The following is a 20,438-nucleotide window of genomic DNA, read 5'->3' on the forward strand; positions in this document are numbered from 1 at the left end:
AGCACAATAATCACACGGTTCATGTTCTACGTTGGTTTACGTGTTCTTTGCGTGGTTTATTCGTACTTCTTCTGTAGTTTTAATGTGGTTCATTTCTGATACATCTGTGAAAATTTCACGTAAAGAACCACAACTTTTCTCACTTTCTCCACGTATGTTCACGTATGTTCACGTATGTTCACGTATGACCAGTTTTCATCTGTGCAATTTGGACAAAAGTGTCACACGACGTTTAGTGTAGATTAGCTCTGTATACCTTTCACCTTATCTGCTTGTTTCATTTTCGATCAACTTCGTTTAGCATATCTGATCTCATCTTTTCCTTCCTTAGCCTGGATTGTTTCATCATAGTTTAGCTAAAAGTAGCTCATTTGAGCTGATCTCAGTTCAGATAAGTTTAGTTTATAACTTTTGCCTGAAACACTTTAAACGTTTGCAGTCGGTTCCAGGAAAAGACTTTCAATCAGCCTAAATGCACACATTGCCGTTCAGTTTCAGTAAGCTCTCGTTGTGATATCACCCTTTTTTTTCACAGTGAACGTGATGATCAATACATCAAGAGCTGATGATAAGATCCTTTTTACCTTCTAAGAATACTATTGAAACAGCAACAAAGTTCTTATTACTGTTTATATTTGTTTTTATTACTACAAAGACCGAATACATCAACTCTCCCAACACTTTCTATTTGCTTCAAAGTTATATGCCTATTTTTAGAAATATGTCAAAAAACAGAAAAGGAAAACTTTGTAAAAAAAACATGTGTTTATGTCTGCAGCAAAATCCCTTCACTTTTAATAAAGCTGATTACATTTACAGCAAAGCCCTTCCTGTCATAATTATCCACCACTGAAGCTGCTACTCAGTCAGTAAACATTGACATTTTTCCCTGTATCAACATTATCTGCATACATGTGATCACACTGTCTCCTGGGTGTCTTCTCTGAAAATCCGAGCCAGCAGAACACTCACTGTTCTGCCAGGAAAACTCTCAGCAAAAGATTCAGAGTTCCCACATTTAAGCAGAGAAGTTCATCATTTTGATGAATTTTCTTTCAAGAAAATCTGGATGTTGAACTGACTTGGGGAAGAGATGAGAGCTGGAACTCGTCCTCATGCACCCCAGCATCCCCTCTGCCATGTTAACAGGGTCTCAGCAGACCTTCTGAGCTGGTCTGGTGGATGCGGTTCTGTCTGCTCCTCCTTCTCATCCTGCTGGCTCCGTCTGGCCGAGGTGTCCAGCTCCGGGACACTCTGCCAACGCTCAGGATGTGGACCCTCCCTGGTGTCGTTAATCTAAGATGAGAGGCTGCTTGATGAGAGGAGGGTGGGTGAGGGCAGGGATGCGGCAGCGGGCAGGTGTTCCATCACTGATGACTGAATTCAGCTCTTCACACACAGCCATGTCTCCTGTTAGACCACAACACTCCTCACCAAAGACTAAACTAAACTGATGCAGACTATTTGAATGTACGTCAATTAAATGAGGCGCACTGAGCTATAAGGCCCAACAATGGGAGACAAAAGAGGCAGAGATCAGTCAGTCATACATTAGTAACTGTGTTGACAAGTAACTCTGGAATCTGTTTTTACAGCGCTTAAAAAAAATTCACACAAGAACAGTTATTGTGACCATGTTAACTCCGATCCATGTCTAAAACAATACAGTGCAACACCACTACACATTATTTGCTTTAGCGCTTTCGCTAGAACGTTCAATCTTGTTTGTAACTACTTAAGAAAAACTGTTGTTGTTTTTTAATTAATCTAAAGTGTCCCTTGTTGCGAACGTGTTTGTTATTTTGTGGCCCTGCAACAGACTGGCGACCTGTTCAGGATGTACCCTGGCTTTGCCTAACAGGGGCTGGGATAGGCTCCAGCAACCCGGTGACCCTAAAAGTGACCGAGCATGTTCACAAGACAGATGGATGGAAGTATTGTAAATTCCCTGCTGTTCAATTTTTCATTACCTTTCATTCATTGCATGTTCGGTAGCTTCTCCAACCATCTGAATGGAACTGAACAAAGCATGAAAAGTCTCCAGACAGACAGTCTCGGGTTCTCTTTTATTCCTGTCTCAGTAGAAATCAACATTTTCCTTAGTGGACTAAACGGAGCTGAGAGCTGCTCCTCCAACTGTCCTGTTCTTCACTCATCCAAAAAAATGCAGCATGTTTAGCAGCCATTTTTAGTCCCTCATAGTCTGCAGAATAAATCACAAATTTATTGTCATCGCACCATCAGCATGTGCAAAATGCGTATTGCAAAAGAAGAAGTCCATTGCCATAAATGGTAACCTTAAATGTTTACACACATGCTAAAACAACCTTATGGCAGCTTAAAGTTATTAACAAATTAAATTGAGCCCTTTATGCATTTGACCAATCACTCACTTCCTATGTAAATACGGGTCATTTGGAGTAAAATGTTATGTTGACTTTTATTTAAATAAAACTGTTGCAGTGAAATGGAAATGATGTATTAGTTGTTTTTTGTTTTTGTTGTTCTTCACGCATCATATGTCATATTTTTATCGCAACATTGATCACTAATCTTGCACATCGCTAGTTTTCCCCACGTTGTGCAGTCCAACCCTCACCTAAATGTAAAATACATGTAGTACTTTATATTAGGTTCTACTTCTGCAAGATTTACCTAAAAAAGGAACTCATGTGCCATTTTTTATCAACACTACAATTCTAAGACAAAAAGATTATTAGGTAAATGATTACTTTTAAATAATCATAACAAGTCACCTGTATTGTACTACAGCTTGGGAGTAACTTTCACAGCACTAAATCCTGTCTGACCCAAGACATTTAGAAAGGGTTATTTGAGTCCAGCACAAGTCATGAAGGTGAGTAATTAGTGTCACTGAGTGAACAGTGGGGGGGGGGGGGGGAGGGGGGGAGTCAGGGAAGGAGATCTATTAGTGGAACTAATCAGTGGTAAGTTAGGCTCAGCGAGGCAGACAGCTGCAGTTCTGCAGTGAGAAGAGACGCCGTCCATGTTTTCACTGCAGGTTGTGCACAGCCCCCATGCATCCGCAGATAAACAGAAACCAACCTGATGCGCATTTTCAAAACATGAACAAATCTAACTTCAGAATCATTTGGGGTATATTAACGTTAAACATCTGAGTAAAACATCAAAACAGTTTAAATACATGAAAAATCTGTCTCCTTTGGAATGAACCCAGATCAACATCTCTGGATGAATATATTTTTTTTAAACTAATGGCTGCAGCCAAGATTTATAGAAAAAAAACCTATATAAGTTTTTTATAGAATCCAAAAGCTGGTCAGGATCCCTTTAGCTTAGGAGACCCAGAATCTCCGAGGTGATGCGTTTGGACACAGATCATTAGTTCATCAGATAAATCGCCTTAAGATCAAAGCATGAAACTGAGAATGGAGACACCAAATACTGGAGATATCTAAAGACATAAGGTCACAAATGATCTCCGAATATTTTCATCAGCGTTCTACGTCTTTCCATCTACAGCGAAATGTCCCAGACTAAACATTTAGCGTTTGGTGTTGAAACAGCCCACGAGTATAAACGTCAGCTTCTTCTCTGTTTGCATTCTGCATCTGCAACCATCAACAGACACTTCATCCCAGGAAAAGCTTGGCCCTGAACTCCTGTTAAAATCACACTGACTCCCCCTTTACTGACGGAACAAACTCCCAGCAGTTCACTCGAAGCATGAACAAAGGGATGGGGTTCCTTTTTTTAGTGTTGTGTCTTCTTGTCTGATCCCTTTCCAAAAACTGTTTAAAAATCTGCTTCTCCTCCTGAAGCTGATGATTAACTGGAAAAAATGGCATCAGTGGAAACAAATCAGTGCCATTAAGACCTCTGATGCACTGAAGCATGAAGGAAATCCACTGACTTCCCTGCTTCAGGTCCTGGAGGGGTTTGCACAGTAATGTTCAGTCTTCCCTACCGGCTGATGCCTTCATATGTTTGACTTATTTAGTGCATTTGCTCCGGTCATCAAACCCCAAAGGGTCAAGGTTTGATTGGCAGCAGAGTTTGTTTCCTTGGATAATAATAATAATAATACATTTTATTTATAAGGTGCCTTTCTGGGCACTCAAGGTCGCCGCACAGCATGTATACAGTATAAAATAAAATAAACACTTAAAACAACAACAACAATTTAAATAAATACAAAATTAAATAAAAAATATATAAAAACGTGAAAAGGTTAATGTTAAAGTGAATAGGCCATTTGGAAAAGATGAGTTTTTAGCTTTGATTTGAAATGTGGGAGTGTGTCAGTGTTGCGGAGGTCAGGGGGGAGTGAGTTCCAAAGCCGGGGAGCAGAGCAACTGAATGCCCGGCTCCCCATGGTGACAAGACGGGCAGAAGGGACAGAAAACTGGATAGAAGAAGAGGAGCGGAGGGAGCGAGCAGGTATGGAGACATGAAGGAGGTCAGAGAGATATGGAGGTGCAAGGTTGTGAAAGGCTTTGAATGTGTAGAGCAAGATTTTGTATTGAATGCGGAATGGGATGGGTAGCCAGTGAAGCTGTTGAAGAATAGGTGTGATATGGTTGATGGAGGGAGTGCGTGTGATGATACGAGCTGCTGAATTCTGAACCATTTGAAGTTTATGGAGGGTTTTTTGTGGGAGACCAAATAGAAGAGAGTTACAATAGTCCAGGCGGGAAGTAACAAGACTATGTACCAGTACAGCAGTGGACTGAGTAGTGAGGGAGGGACGTAGACGTTGAATGTTGCGTAGATGGAAGTAAGCTGATCTGGTGACGCTGTTTATGTGAGAAGTGAAAGAGAGACTACTGTCGAGGATGACACCCAAACTCTTTACCTGAGGGGAGGGAGAGATGGTGGAGCCGTCAATGGAAAGAGAGAAATGGTTGGTCTTGCTCAGGGTAGATTTGGTGCCAATCAGAAGAAGTTCAGTTTTATTGCTATTGAGTTTTAAAAAGTTTGAGGTGAACCAGGATTTGACTTCATTGATGCAGTCAACCAGTGCTAATGGAGGCAGTGTGGAGTTGGGTTGGCTGGAAAGATAGAGCTGGGTGTCATCCGCATAGCAATGAAAATGGATGTGGTGTTTTTGGAAAATATGACCAAGCGGGAGAAGGTAGATAATAAAGAGGAGTGGACCGAGCACAGAACCCTGAGGGACACCAGTTGTGATGGGGACAGAATGAGAAGTTCCTTTTCACAGGTGTGTGAACGCTCACCTGGACTTTGGCGTGGACCAAACAGGCCAACCCTGGAGGGTCTCAGATGACTTGAGCCAAAGTGTGGAGGTGAAGTTAAGGACTTAAATGACAAGAGCCAGGAACCAAATGACAATGCTAAGGGGGGGGGGGGGGGGGGGGGGGGGCATTACTGCACTAGGGTTGGAGGATCAGCTGAACCACAGGTTTTTCTTCTTTGTGCAATTTCTCCTCGTCTTGTCAAACTATACCGCCCCCAAGTGACCAAAGTTTGGAACTGTGGGGGTTTTCCAGACAGTTTGTTGGGCCCATCTTTGGTTTACCTCTGAGAGTGCTGACTGTGACAGATAACCAAATCAAAGGTTTACTCTTTATCGGCCTTTCCTACCATTTGAAACGGAGTCCACTGGGCGATGAAAGCCACCAAAGAGGGAGCTGTCGGTGTAACTGATGCACAAATCCAGAAATCTGCCCCGACATTCAGAAATCATTGTAATTCTTAGGTGGAGTCACAGCCTTTAATCAATAAATCAGGCTAAGAAACTGTTCAAACCCAACAGAGTCAATAACTGAAACCGTTCTCCCAGGATTTCCTAGATCACAAAGATTTTGTAAACACAAAGCAACTTGTGACTTTTTTCATGCGCGGAAAACGACGGCAGTATTCCTTTCCTCTCATTTGAGATCATTCCAGCATCAAAGTTGGAGCCCGACCCAAATGGTGGTCTACTTTCTTCTCTGCTCTGTATCTCTGTATAGCTGATCTCCTCCATAGCGTTTCCTTTCCCTTTTCTCCTCCAAGCCTTTGGCATGTGAGGCTGACAGCTTAGTGGGCTCAGAGCCAGAGCTGAAACTGATGTCTGTGTCGGTCGGCCTCCCTCCGGGGAGGAGGGCAAACACACAATCACAACACGGTTAACAGGAGGCCATGCCCCGAGAGCTCACAGGGTCATGTTCCTGCAGCGTCATGGGTGTCTGCTGTTCTCCTTCTCTTCTCCTGCAGGTATGTCCTCTCATCTGGCCTGTAAAATCCCCCACCACCTTGTTCTACACCTCCGGAGGTGGCTGCCTCTCGGGGGGTTTGCATGTTCAAAGGTTGGTAAGGTTCAGTCTGACACACATCCCAGAGATGTTGGATGGAGTGGGGTCCAGAAATGGATCATCCCTCAAAGGAAACAACGTAAAGACTTCCAGCTGCAGGTGAAGACGCTAAATGCTCTTTTTCCTCCTCTGAATACTGACCTGGTTTTCAGTGACAGCTGCTTGTCGATGGTGTGTCGCATTGAAAAGCTCACAGAGAAGAGCTTCACCAAGGAGCAAAGAGTAGCGTTAGAGGGGACAGGTCTTAACGTTACTGTGAGCGTCAGTACCTTTTACAGTGACTGCTCTTTGCTTAGGCAGCGATTAAGAGGCTTTGCAGAAGTCTGGAGCTATGAGGTAATTGTTTTCAGCACCAGGGGAATTATACTGTACTGTGACTAGATGGACATTGCAATGTAGACAATGAAAATAAAAATAAATAAAGGGCTGGTCATGGTTTCATCATGGTGAGTTCAACTGTGTGCTGAGTCTGGGGTAACTCTATAATTGGCTGTCCATCTCTCCAGAAACTACCTAGACCTTTTGAACAGAGTCAGCGTTTTCTTCAAACAGTAATCGTGTCATTTTTGACAACCTTCACTGAAACAAACTGTAAATGGGGCATTTTTATGGACTATTTTCAGCCTTGCTTTAATTTGCTTTTGGGGCAGCGTTGTTCAAACAAGGAGACGTGCGAGCAGAATTAATGCAAACAAGCTGCAGTCTGGTCATGTGACTCATTTCTGTGGCTATGGTTAAGAACACACGTGCAACAGAAGAGGATTCAGTGACCCTTCTAAGCAAACGTTGATATATACAACCCAACAGATGCTTAAAAACAATAGAAAAAACATTATTCACTAGACTCACTTTTGGGCTTGGAAACAAACCTTTGTTTCTTTTAGCACCAAAAAAAAGAACCAAGAAGGTGATAGGAGGAGCTGATTAGTACAAACTACAACCCAAGATTTTACACTGAAGGACGATCAACCAAAAAACAAACATCTGGATAAAAAGCGACTGAACTTGGTGGTACTGTGGTACAGGGCAAGACCGAAAAAGAAGCTAGTCCTGTTAGTCCTGTTTTCTATGGGCCTGAAAGAATTTTCTGTGTCCTGTTTTGACCCAAACACTACAGACAATAGTAAACACAGTCTATGTCTGTGTTCAATGTGATAAACTAACTCTGACGGATGTGTCATGTATCATTAGTGGTCAATATAGCCTTGTTTCCATTGAGCCGTCTGGTCCATTCCAGTTTAGAATGGTCCAGGCAAATTAGTTAAGCGTTACCACTCAAAATTGGACCGTCATGGCTCATGAAGCTAAAAACAACAATGGAGGTCATCCATTGTTGTTTTTATTTCTTCGTAGGTATAAAGCTTTTAACCCTTGTGCTATCTTAGATGACCCCCCCTTACATTGACGTGTTCTCCCTACCATGACAAAGGTGGATAAAGGTGGAAAGATTTCATGTAATCCATGGACACCAGTGAAGATCACAAATCATTGGAGAAAAAAGGTTCAGAGCACTGTCTAGTGGGTCTAGATGACCCAACTCCCAATGTCAAAGTGTCTAGGAGAAGTTTGCGGGCAGCTAAGATGAATACAGCCGCTTTCTTTGAGCTTTTGTCACAATGATCTTCAGCCAATCAACAGGTTTAAACAGTAGCTCCACCCTAACTGCTCCGTTCCATTTTTCCACCAACATACAACCAACGTGGGCCCAAAAACAATCGGGCTTAATTGGTCAAATTTATAATGAAAACGTTGAAAATACTGTACCATCCTGGACTGTACCACTTAGTGGAAACGAGGCCTTAGTCATTGTTATCAAACCTGTTTCATTGCCCCCTCCCCCACTTTAGTTTTCCATTTATGATAAATAAGACTTGGGCTCATATTAGTGTTTTTACCCCATTGTTCATAACCAAGTATAAGATTCCTCAATCCATCCATCTCTCCATCTATTCATTTATCTCTCCGTCCATCCATCACATCCACACGTCCATGATATCCACCTGTCTCCTACTCCATCCCTCCATCAACGCATCTATCCTTCTATTGTCCATCCCTAAACCTACGCATGCATCCCTTACTCATGCATCCATCCACACATCCGCACCTTCATCCATCCAGCTGACTGCACGTTAGTGATGAACCACAAGAGTGAGCAGTTGACCGGACTCAGCTGTGGTTTACTGTCAGATGTAGAGACAGCAAACACTTCCATCATCAGGTAGGTCTGTTTTGGACTTTAGGGCTCCTACAGGACTTGACTGTCTTTAGAAACTCCTGCTGTATTTTCTGCAGTTTTGGCTTACATACATATTCTTACCTGTTGACTTAGACAGTACTAGAGATAAACATAAAACAATCCAAACATCTTGTCTTGCACCTTTAAGCCTAGCAGTTACTACGAAGGATTTTGATCATCCTTGTTCAATGTTTGAGATCCTGAAAGCTAATTTAAAGAGAGTACAAATATTACGTGGTTCTGAAAGGCATTTATTTTTAACTCCAATTGGAAATCCAAAAACTGACTTTGCAATCAACATAATTTAATCATGAAGTCCTAACAAGCTTGTGCTTTAAAGGCTCCAGTAGAACAGTGGAATTAGCCTCCGATTGTTCAGCTTATGGCAGAAAGCTCCGACTCTTTGGTAAGATCAAAGAAATCAGAAACGTCAGCAGTGACTCAGATTAAAACTCTCTTTGCATTGCCTTTTTGGTCTTCAGGCCAGGACAACTTCAGTCCAACATTTTCCAGAAAGGGAAAGGCCCCTGCAGTCATGAGATGTGAGAGTCAACCCAGCATCAAAGTGAATTGTGAAGCCCCACATTCTGAGTCACAGCATCCTTCAGAATGCAAAATAAAAACCATCATCCCCATCCGAAGGTCTGAAGCAGAATGTAAGTCGGAGGGTTTGCAGAAGGCTCGGTGCATGGAAATGACTGGCTTAAAGCAGAAAATCACAGATGAAGTCAGCGATTGTGCTGAAGAGGCATGTGTCACCAGCAGAGAGCAGAGCCCACTGATTTAACCCACCATACTGTGACAAACACACATTAATTTCACCACAGTGAATAATCAGTTTGCTGGCTCATTTGCATCTTAAGCAACTGTATCAAGTCCCCTGAGATGTGGACAGTGTATGATTACCAAATGAGGCTCATGAGAGAAGCTGTGGAGTTGCTGTAAGTACCAGATGCAACCAGCAACCTGGACCTAGGAAGCAATTGTGGTCATTGTCCATTTGCGGAAAAAGGAGAACCTGTGAAGGTCAACCCCGGTAAGATGACCAGCTGTCGCATACTTTTCTTGCCTCACATGACAACTCCTGCTGCTGCTGCTGCATGGCTTTTCCCTTCTCTCTGCCCTCTAACCTCCCTCCTCCATTTCTTCCTACTTGACTCCACTCTCCCCTGCTGACTTTCTCTTTTTGCTTCTCTTGAGGCTACGCAAAGACGCTGGCTAATCTTGGTACATCCAGCCTGCAAAAGTATTCTAAAGAGACAGTGGGGCTGCATCGCTACTGCAGCAGTGAGAGCAAAAAAGGCTGGGGCACGAAAGAATGTGGATAGACGCATGGAGGAAACCTACCTGGCTCGTGGTCCAGTGCAGGTGGGGGTCCCCCTCTGGTCAGTGCTCTACATGGCAGCCGAGTGTTTGTGTCTGCACACTGGTGTGTGGTGAAGGGAAGAGGGAGAAGTGAGTGGTGCTGAGGAGATGAGGAGATGGCACAGTGCAGTGTGGAGGATTGGAGGCAGGGTACTCAGCGTATGCATCTCCCTCCCTCTCTCTGAGTGAGAGTATAATCCCTTCCAGAGTCTATGGGGACGAGCTGAAAATGAACCGGCTCTATCTCTCCCTCCACTTCCCTCTTGTTCAGTATCTCGTCTCTGCACATGAGCCCCGAGCAGAATTAGCCTCTCCATGCCTCCACCTTGCAGAAGATAGAAGCCAGAACGGCAGGAAAGAGTTCCACCCTTTATGACTGCTGCAACTATATCAAGCCTTTCCCCTCCGCTTGGGTCTCTATGACACCACTCAGGCTGTTCGTGTCGCAGCGGCTCCCCTGAATGATGACAGTGGCGCCGCGGTGCGATGCTGTGGCATTTGAACGAGCCTTCTCATCCTTCAGAGTCATTTCTGTGCTGAAACCATGTTTGGAGTTTGCTTTGTTTGTACCGTGGCTTCAGCTGCGTTTGAAGCTTGTGGTCTCATTTTTGTCAGAGCTTTAAGGTGCACTATGCAAATGTTGTCCGTGACTCACAGACAATCCTTCATCCCATCTGGAAGAGTCTGGCAGTACATCTGAGCAGGCTGTGTGCTGCATGTGCCTACAGTTGCTGACATTATGTAATAAGTCTTTCAATTCTGGTGCTTTGCAGTCATTTAAAGAATAACTAAACGGCTTCTTTTTTATTTTTAACGTTAAGGGGTCAATTCAGAGAAAATGTAAGGATGTTTTTGTACAACCCATTCAACAAGCTAAAGAGACAGTTCGCGTGTCAAACTCAAGTCGTCCTATTTGTTTTTGCCGCTTAGTTTAGAAAAAGGACTCTTGTTTCAGGTTTTCAGTAGCAAAAAATGCAGAGGTATCTGAAAGACCAACAGGACAGTAGTTGTCCAGGACTGCAGTTCCCCATCTGGGATTTGGGAGAGCAATTAAATTACAATTTCTTTTAAAAAATGGGAAACTTCAAAATTCATTTAAATTCCTCCATTCTCTAAGCTTGGTTTGTCCTTTTAGTGGTCAGAAGGTTGCTGGGGCCTATCCCAGCTACTGTTGGGTGAAGGTGCGGTACACCCAGGGCAGTTCTCCACAGCACCAGAGACAAAGAACCACACAAGCATGCACAAACACAGACTTGAAGTTACACTCTAATCATCTTCTGATCTTTTTAAAGAGTTCCAAGCGGCCTTTTAAGTACAATTTGGCCATTTTTATTCAAAATTTTGAAAACCTGTGTCGTTTTCTGGGACATAGTTTCTGCAGGGCGGCAGGAGTTCATCAGAAATTTACCTCTGAGTTGTGGGCGGGACTGTTAGCGTGGGGTAAGTCAGCTCTCATTCCTCATCATCCTGCGTTTACACTCTCCCTCTAGCTTATAGCTCTTCACACCCCCAACCTTACATTAGCAGTGCAACACAAATGGTGAGCCATATCAGATCTATCCATCCGTCCAGTTCTGATCCAGATTCCAGCTCAGACCAGGAAACCAAAGACGCTCAAGGATCTATCCGTCTGCAGGTGGATGATCAGAATGGAGCAGAGCAGGGACTCTGTGACCTGCTGAAAGCTTTTCCAAACCGTACTTTTTCATCTGCTCCTGATCCACAGTGATTTGAATGAAGAAACGTTCCGAAATGCAGTTTTAACCTTGATTTTCTTCACATACATGTCCTCCATGATGAGAAAAATGCCACATGGTAAATATGAGTGTTTCTTTGAGGGACTCAACCAAGACACAAACTAAACCATGAAACCTGTCTTTGGGCAGAAACCGGAGTGTCTGGACAAAACCCAGCTGGGATTTGAACCCGAGGCTTCTCACTGGCTAACCACTACTCCACCGTGTAGCCCAGGGGAAGTTTAGGAACATGAAAATCTGAAAGTAGGAAATGCTGCAGTTTCCTGACCTTAGTTTTCTGCTAAGTTGCAGAAAAGTATCTGAAACACGGATTAGGAAATTTAAAACTCAAAACTGAAGTGATTGCAGGTGTGGCTAAAATGCTGACTTAGTGCTCACATTTCCAGGTACTGTCACTATAATATTGAGATTCAAATAAAGCAAATTGGTTGCAATAAGAAATGATTTTTTTTCCTTCACACCTCATTTTGTTTGTGACAGCTCCATTGATTTCCATCTATATCGTGTGTCTGCACATCGTTGAATTAATTTCCTTTTCCTCTGTTCTTATTTTAGCACGAGTGTTGCTCCCCACCCACCCACTCAAACAATGTACTGAGCGTATCCATGATGTCACAGCCCATAGGAAAAATCTGTTGCTCATATGTTGCTTGATCTCGTCTCTTGAGATCAGTTTGAGCGTCTCATATTCGTATCATTCTGTGATCATTTGCTTCTTAACTCTTGCTCCTAAGGGTCCCTTAGGAGCAAGAGTTAAGCTATAATGAGAAAAGACATCACTGAGACAAATGAGGTTGAGTTGAGACAACTGTTAGAGCAATAATTAAGAAGTGGGAGAGACGAACCTAAGACGTTCATGAGACAAATCTGAGAAGAATGAGTCCTAAAAGAGATCTCATCATTGTCTGTCTGATGTCTCTTTCATGTCTTAATCATTTCTCTTAAATGTCTTACCAAAGCCGTTAATGAGAATGATATTTGAGATGTATTTGAGAAAGAAAAGAGAAGTTATTTTTATAGCAGTGGTAGCCAATCCTGGTCCTCAGGGCCACCATCCAGTAGGGTTTAGATGTTTCTTTGCTCCCCAGATGTGAATCAACAGGTGATTAACCACCTCCTGCAGAACTTGAGGAGGCAATTCAACCACTGCAGCAGATCTGTTGGAGCAGGAAAACAGCTAAAACATCCATAACAGTGACCTTCAAGGACCAGGATGGGAGACCACTGATATACAGTAACAGTAAAAACAATACTAGAAATGTAAATGCTTTACACTTTATTTGGGCAGCACCATCATCAGTACAGCATTTGAATTGTGGTAGCAGTATTAAACACTTTTTAAAATATTAAATGCATTAAGTACATGAACTGTGGCGTACTAAATGTGGCTGACATGATGGTAAAGAAAACTTCCATATTTTAAACAACAAACACACTGACATCACTGCTGAGGTACAAGGAAAAAAACAAGATTATGTAACCACATAAAAAAGTACCTGATAAAAACATTCTCCTAAACTTGCAGCCTACCAAATCCATGGACCAATTTGAGAACCAAATTAAGATAAAAAATAAGAAAAAAGATGGAAGAGAAACCAGTCCGCATACTGTAGATCATAGCAGTGGCCTTAGAACCTGCTCTGCCCTACATTTGTTGACAACGGCTTTCTTGAGCTTGGCCTCTTCAATTTGTTCCCAACCAGGTAGAGTGGCACATCTCAGGACATAAGCTGTAAGACAAGAACATTAAAATCTGGCATGAACAAATTGATAATAGACCGCACATAACAAACAAAGATAACACTTCAAGCTAGAAGCAAACTGTAGTTTTATAAAAGCAGCTGCATAATGCTACCATAAGATTACGTTTCTGTCATCCCTAAAAGCAGCCACACGTCGCTTGAGAGGACATCTGTTTCAGTTAAAAGAATTGAAATGCAGCATTCTATGGGCATTAACTATTTAACAAATAAGGTTCAAATCAGTTTCATTTCATTTTTCATGATACAGTCCAGATCAAACATTTAAGAAATGATCAAGTCACATTTTGCATGGTTGGCTCTTAACAAGGGAAAAATAATACCCATGTCTTAATTGGGACGCTGAGGGCTGATCGTGTCAGACAGCAAACTGTGGAATAAGATATTTCAACGAATATATATTATGGTATCATTAAGAATTTTGTGGTCAATATTTTTTGGATTGTTCAGAATATTTCCATTAGTTTTTTAAATTAGAGCACTTTGGCTTAGGTCTTTGTTCTGTTTGAGACTGAAGAATTATCCCTTAGTGGTACAAAAGTAAAGATTGGAAAAAAGTCTGTTATACTTGGAAAACTTCATAAAGCCACCCTTTAAATTGTATTTTATTTCTTTTAATGTGACACAATCTTACTATTTAAATCAAATTACCCCAAAATAAGGATTTCCAAAGCTAAATTTTAGGTTAGCCAGGGCTGCTCATTCCTGGTCCTTGGGATCAATCACCCTGACTGTTTTCCAGATCCCCAAGCCCTGCTAGCTGTTGATCAGCTCAACCAGATGTCTCCACATACTGATTGAATGAACACACCTGGTCCAGGTAATCAGCTGGAAATCAGGCAGGCTGGTAGATCTCAAGGACCAGGGATGAGCAGCCCTGAGTTAGATTAATACAAGATTAATAAGAATAATTAACTGCAGGTCATGATTAACTAACCACACCCAAAAATGAATCGCATGACAGCACTCATAAATATGTACCTTTGCAGAAACTCCAGGGTTGAAGCCAGCTCAGTTGGATAATGACGGTTAAAGCAGAAGTAGCTTCTGAACATCAGGCACAGTGCTGCAATGTTGTTGTGTACGATGGAGCGGTTCCAAATGAGCATGAACCTCCTTGGGGAAAAGCAAGACTGTCCTAAAGACAGAACAATGGATAAAGTAAACATGTCACTCATGTACAGTGTACAAAGACAAAACCTTTAGAATAATTTAGCATTTGAAACTTTACTTACCACATACAATAACAGTGAGAGTCAACGGCACCTGCTGCATCTGGACCTCGTCTGCATCTTCTACAAGAACATGGCATCCTCCTCAAAGTAGCAGAGCAGAAGAAAGAGCATCTCTTTAACATCTCATCTCTTCTGAGCAGCCACTCTGCTCTCCCCGCATCATCTGCAGCCTTTTAGAGTTTGGAAAAACGTCTTGCTTTCATCATTTCTGCAACAAGAGTGCAAACCATTTCCTTCCTTAGTCTTGGGCCAGGTCTCTTTCCAAAGACTCCACAAATTCCTCAGAAAACTTACTCCATGGAATTTCAAAGCTGTCCTCCCAGTCAATGTACGTACAGTCCTCGGCTTCTGGAAGATGTGGATGACGAACTCCTCGGTGACTATAACAAAAGTGATGATGATTGTGTTGGTGAGGTCTCAACAGATGATGATGTGCTGTTCTCTGGCGTTTGGTCTGCAACAAAAAACAAAAACAGTATAAGTGTATTAAGTTTACACTGTACTGTCAGTGTGTTACCCATTCATATTCATATCCACTTCTGTGCATTACAAAAACTCATTTGTAATGTTTGAGACTCACATTTCAATTTCCAAAGAGCAAGACGTTTCCGGGCTTGAACAGGTCTCAAAGCTGGCAGCAAGTCAGCCTCTTCTATGAATCGTAGATCCTCATACAACTCCATTTATTCCAATGGACTGCAAGTGTTCTTCCAGGATGTCTTTTGTGGCTCTGGTAGGACCTCCATAATGGCAGTGTGGAGGAACATGGGTTCTGATTCACTCATTTTCACGTGTATTTAGATCACCTTGAATCAGAGAGGGGAAAAAAACATCATGTACACACATTTTATACAGCACAAAGTAAGATCTGGAAAGGTTTTTAAATATGATTTATGATTCACTAAAATCCTCGTACATATCAGTGTTGACATTTGTTGGCTTAGCTACATCTGTGCTCTCTAAACATCTCCACCACTGACAGAGGGCTGAGAACATGTTTCCCTAATATGCATACTTACATTTTCAGATTATGCTTTCTAGACATGTGAGCAGTTAATGATGACTTTACTTTAAACACATGTCCATAACCAGTTTCAAAAGATGGCATGCCAGGCCAAACGTCTGCAAGATGATCTTTTAAACAAGATAAAAGCTTTTTACAGCGTAAAAATTGAACATACAGTGAAACTGCACATTTTGAAGTTTGGAATAATGGACTGTGGTGTCGTCACACTGTGATGGGACGAACTCTGCAGACCCTTAACTGAAGAGCAAAATGTCTTCCAACAGTTACTGAGCACTCACGCGTTTGGAAAAATATCGAGGCTCATTCTGTAAACTCTGCACTGCAAATAACTCTTCAATGTCTATTTTTTATTACAAAAAGCACAAGTAAACCTTTGTAAAAAGTAATAATTACTTATACAGCCAAAGCCACCGCGAGTAGCCCAGACGTCTGCATTACTGGCGGAGCTAGCTTAAAACACCTTTAGCATTCAACTGAGTTCAGAGTTGGAGGGAAGAAATCGCAAACTTACCGTGCAAACTTCAAAGATTTTACTTGAATCTTTTCCAGACAAGCAAAAAAAATGTTGGAGATTCATCACACGGATTGTTAAAACGCAGAAAAAATACGACAAACGGTCGTCAAAAGTCTCTCGTTCTCTGCACTTCTCCCGCTTGCAGATTCCGGCCCGTTGGTGACGTCAACCACAGAGTTTTCCCTCCCACCGTGATCAGCCAATCAGAAATCTGTGTCAAGTGAGGCTGTGATACAGTTTAAAATTCAAATCGGGTTACTCCAGGCTTCTGTTTGTTCAATATGATGCAGACTAAAATCAAGAAAACAGAAAATATTTTCAGCTTGTAAGGCTGCATGAAGGGTGATTTTTAAAGACAAAGATAAATTAACTCAAACTGAACCCCATAAATCTGTACCGCCCTAAAGTTGATTTATTAATTTGATTATTTTTATTTGTGTATTTTATTTGTTTGTTTCAAATGTAAAATCTATTTTTTGTTCACTTTAAGGTGATCCAAATATGATCCCAAATGTCCTTTATTTAGTTCAGACATCAATGTGTTAAATGTTTTATACCCACCAACATATAAGTGTGCGTATATGCACTTGTGCGTGTATGCATGTGTGCCAGTGCATGCGTGTGTTTGTGTTTAACTAAACCTAGCATCATTAACCCAACATACATTCTTGTTCATTTATGTTTATCTAAGCAGTCAAAAAAAAAGTTTATTAAATCGACACTGCAACGTTGTCTTGAAATTTCATGTTTTTTAAAAAGTTTCAAAAATATGTCTTTTGAGGACATGACCGTCTTAATGATTTAACTTTTTTTTCTTGAAATTGTAATTAAGTTATATAAATATGTAAGCAATAAACAACTTTTTTAAGTTGAACATAAATAAAATAAAAAATATTATTTTCTAGAGATGAACTGTAATGGTGTCATCATGAGACTCATTTTAGGGCTTGTACTACTCTAATTTTTCTTTTTGCTGAGACAATAAAAAAAAGGCTAAAACAAGATCTAAATTATTGAGCAACGAGAGACAGAACCATTGATGTCTTTCACTGAGACATAACTGAGATAGGAATTTGAAGTAAGGATATCAAATTGAGACATACTTGAGCGCAACATAATATGGCTCATTTTTCTCTCAATTGAGATCTGGAGAAGAGACAGTTGTGAGAGAATTTTGAGATCTCAAACAGTGCTCACTGTGAGACTTATTTCTCAGGAGAAATGTTTGAGAAGAATGAGAAAAGCAGTTTAGTCTCAAACAGTTCTCATTTATGTCTAGGAGACGTAAATGTGACAGAAACGAGATCTCATCTTCAGTTTTGCTTTGCTATGGGAGTGCACCAACTCGACAAACCTTCGCATCGCTGCCATGGCTGTGGGGTGGGCTCTGGAGCCCGGTGGATTATTAGCGTGCTAAATTGGCAGAATGTATTAGCATCACAGTGATCACACATTTCCTCTCACTGGTCAATTATCAAGACAGATAGTTTGAACAGATAATAGCCCACAACCTCGCCTGGACCCATTTTCTGCTTAGTGGATTTAACAGCAAGAAGCGGAAGAAGAAGGGAGGGAGAGGAAAGGAAAGAAGCAGAAGTGCTGCTGCTGTGATAGGGCGGAAATGCTACTTTCAGCACAGCTAGAATCAGATTGTAGAGACAAAGAAAAAAGCAGAGATTGTTGCCTTTGGAGGGCAGCCTTTGAAGGCCTCCAGGCTGGAGGCCCGGGTGGCAGAAATATGGAGGAACGAGCACACGTGTCACTTTGATGAAATCGTTCTCCTCCTCGGCTGAAGGAAGCTTGAACTGCACAGATGAGAGATCCCAGCACAGCCAGACCGAGCGCTGCAACCAGATCTAGGAGTCTGTTTGGGGCTGCAGCGGTTTGAATCTGGACAAAACACACTAGTCACAACTCTGGTAGAAAATCTTCCTTTCTTTTCTTTTTTCAGAATCGATTTTTTTGGTCTTTGCCTTTTAAAGTTAGAATTAAATGTGTGAACTAAAATTCACAGATTTAGTCAAATATTGTGTTTTAAGATGGAATGTATAAATGTTTACCTCATAATATACAAAACACATGAGAAAACACAGTAATTACAATTTAAAAGGACATACTGTTTTAAGGAATACTCAATTTAGACCTAAAGTTAAAGAAAGATGTGTGTTCCAATGGTCTCAGGTTATTAAAAAAAAATTCTATATAGCATAGTATAGTATAGTATAGTATAGTATAGTATAGTATAGTATAGTATAGTATAGTATAGTATAGTATAGTATAGTATAGTATAGTATAGTATAGTATAGTATAGTATAGATAGATAGATAGATAGATAGATAGATAGATAGATAGATAGATAGATAGATAGATAGATAGATAGATAGATAGATAGATAGATAGATAGATAGATAGATAGATAGATAGATAGATAGATAGATAGATAGATAGATAGATAGATAGATAGATAGATAGATAGATAGATAGATAGATAGATAGATAGATAGATAGATAGATAGATAGATAGATAGATAGATAGATAGATAGATAGATAGATAGATAGATAGATAGATAGATAGATAGATAGATAGATAGATAGATAGATAGATAGATAGATAGATAGATAGATAGATAGATAGATAGATAGATAGATAGATAGATAGATAGTCTGTCTGTTCTTGTGACACTGATGCGATTTGTAGTCAATATTGGTTCTTTTTGATTGGTCCAACTAGATCAATTCACTAACCTAGAACCAATCCAGCACAGCTTTAGCCAAGCCAAATGCCCCCACCCCAACATAAAATCCTTCTGATTATATTTAGTTGTTGCTGAAATAGTTTTATTTGCCTCTTCCATTTATTCTATTGGGTTGACACACTCAGCTACTGCTGTTTGCAGCTGTTAGTGACTGTTCCAAAAGTCCTTGTTGATCATGTTTGTGTGTGCACACAGTCTGTCACTCTTTAATCTGGATCTTAGTAAATAATGCACTACTTTACTAAGATCCACCATTGAGGTTTATTGTTTTATCTCTTAACTTTTCGGCATTCCATCAAAAATGTCTCATAGCAGTTTGAAGCATGGTAGTGGGGATTGGTCATTAGCGCTGGGTTCTCCTGAAGGTCATTTTGGACATGTTGAGGGGGTTTAGTAATGAAGAACTCTGCCCTCAAGCTTGCAAACATCTTAGCTGTTAGAGCTGCCCTTCGAGTGAGTAGGTGGCAGCACACTCCACCATGAAGCCATGCCTTCAGTCCAGCCATTTTATCTGTGAAGTTAGACATCCCATAATTTACTCAGCCCTTTTTCCTGAAGCTCATTCATTAAAAAATAAAGAAAACGGTGTTGTTTTCTAGGACATAGTTAATGCAGAGCGGTAAGAGTTCATTAGAAATCTGCGTTGGTGCAGAGTAAGCCCGCCCCCACTTCCAGTCACCCGTTGATTCACACTGTTTGTATTGTTTTAAAATCAATACGTGTTCAAATCAAACATAAAATCTTTTCATAACTAAGTGAATCTGATTCAAATCAATGGACTAGTTTGATGATGATAACAATATTTTTTTTGTGTTGATCATAGGAGCATGTGAGAACAGGTACACTGTAAAAATTCCTTCCAGCTGTTATAACACGCCCCCACCTCCAGAAAACAGACATTTGACTTCATTAGAGCCAAAAATGCAGACCATAGATTTCCTCACAGAGCTGGCTTGGTTTGCATGGTTTTCAAAATTACCACATAATACCCACAAGCCCTTAAGAAAAAAAAATGTTTCTATGCAACAAATAAAGAAAACAGCTTCGTCCTGCTTTTGTCACAGATTCCAGCTCCCAGAGAAGATGAAAAAGCTGTTCCAGCTGAGAAAAAGATGGATGGGTGTTCATTAGGCCTGGAGCGCAGAACGCAGAAGATGCTTTCTGTGGAAATGGCAGATTTGGGTTTGCAGCTCCCAGAGTCTCTGCACACAATCTGCATGACAAAGTTCTAATCTCTTCTTTAAATGGTTAAAATTCTAAAGATGATGTCACTACTGTTGTTTTGGACTTTTTAAGGAACACTCTGTCCCAAACATGTCTTTCTTGTTGGTAACTTGACTTTTTGAAGATGTTTGCAGGTTTCATTATTTTCCTTTTGAACAAAACTATTGAAATTTTAGCATCTGGAGCAAAACCTGTGTTTGCTATCAAATGTTATCTGCTAAAGACCGCCTGACATTTAATTGAGGAAGTCAAGGATGCAATCGT

General features: G+C 41.0%; 1 protein-coding gene across 6 annotated transcripts in view; it reads right to left on the reverse strand.

Moving 5' to 3' along the window:
* The window catches only part of LOC101165922 (SRC kinase signaling inhibitor 1), a 122,042-nt gene that overhangs the window by 98,775 nt on the left and 2,829 nt on the right, over positions 1-20,438 (reverse strand). For 2 of the 6 annotated variants that reach the window (XM_023949234.1, XM_023949233.1), the window contains exon 1: positions 9,883-10,220. The exons of 1 other annotated variant lie outside the window; for it this stretch is intronic. The gene's annotated coding sequence lies outside the window, so the exon portion shown is untranslated. Of the gene's footprint in view, positions 1-9,882; positions 10,224-20,438 lie in introns of those variants that run through there. 3 more of the 6 variants (XM_023949235.1, XM_023949230.1, XM_023949232.1) reach the window with 3 other exon arrangements.

This window comes from Oryzias latipes, chromosome 19, assembly GCF_002234675.1.
Source record: "Oryzias latipes chromosome 19, ASM223467v1".
In the NCBI taxonomy this organism is placed as follows: Eukaryota; Metazoa; Chordata; class Actinopteri; order Beloniformes; family Adrianichthyidae; genus Oryzias; species Oryzias latipes.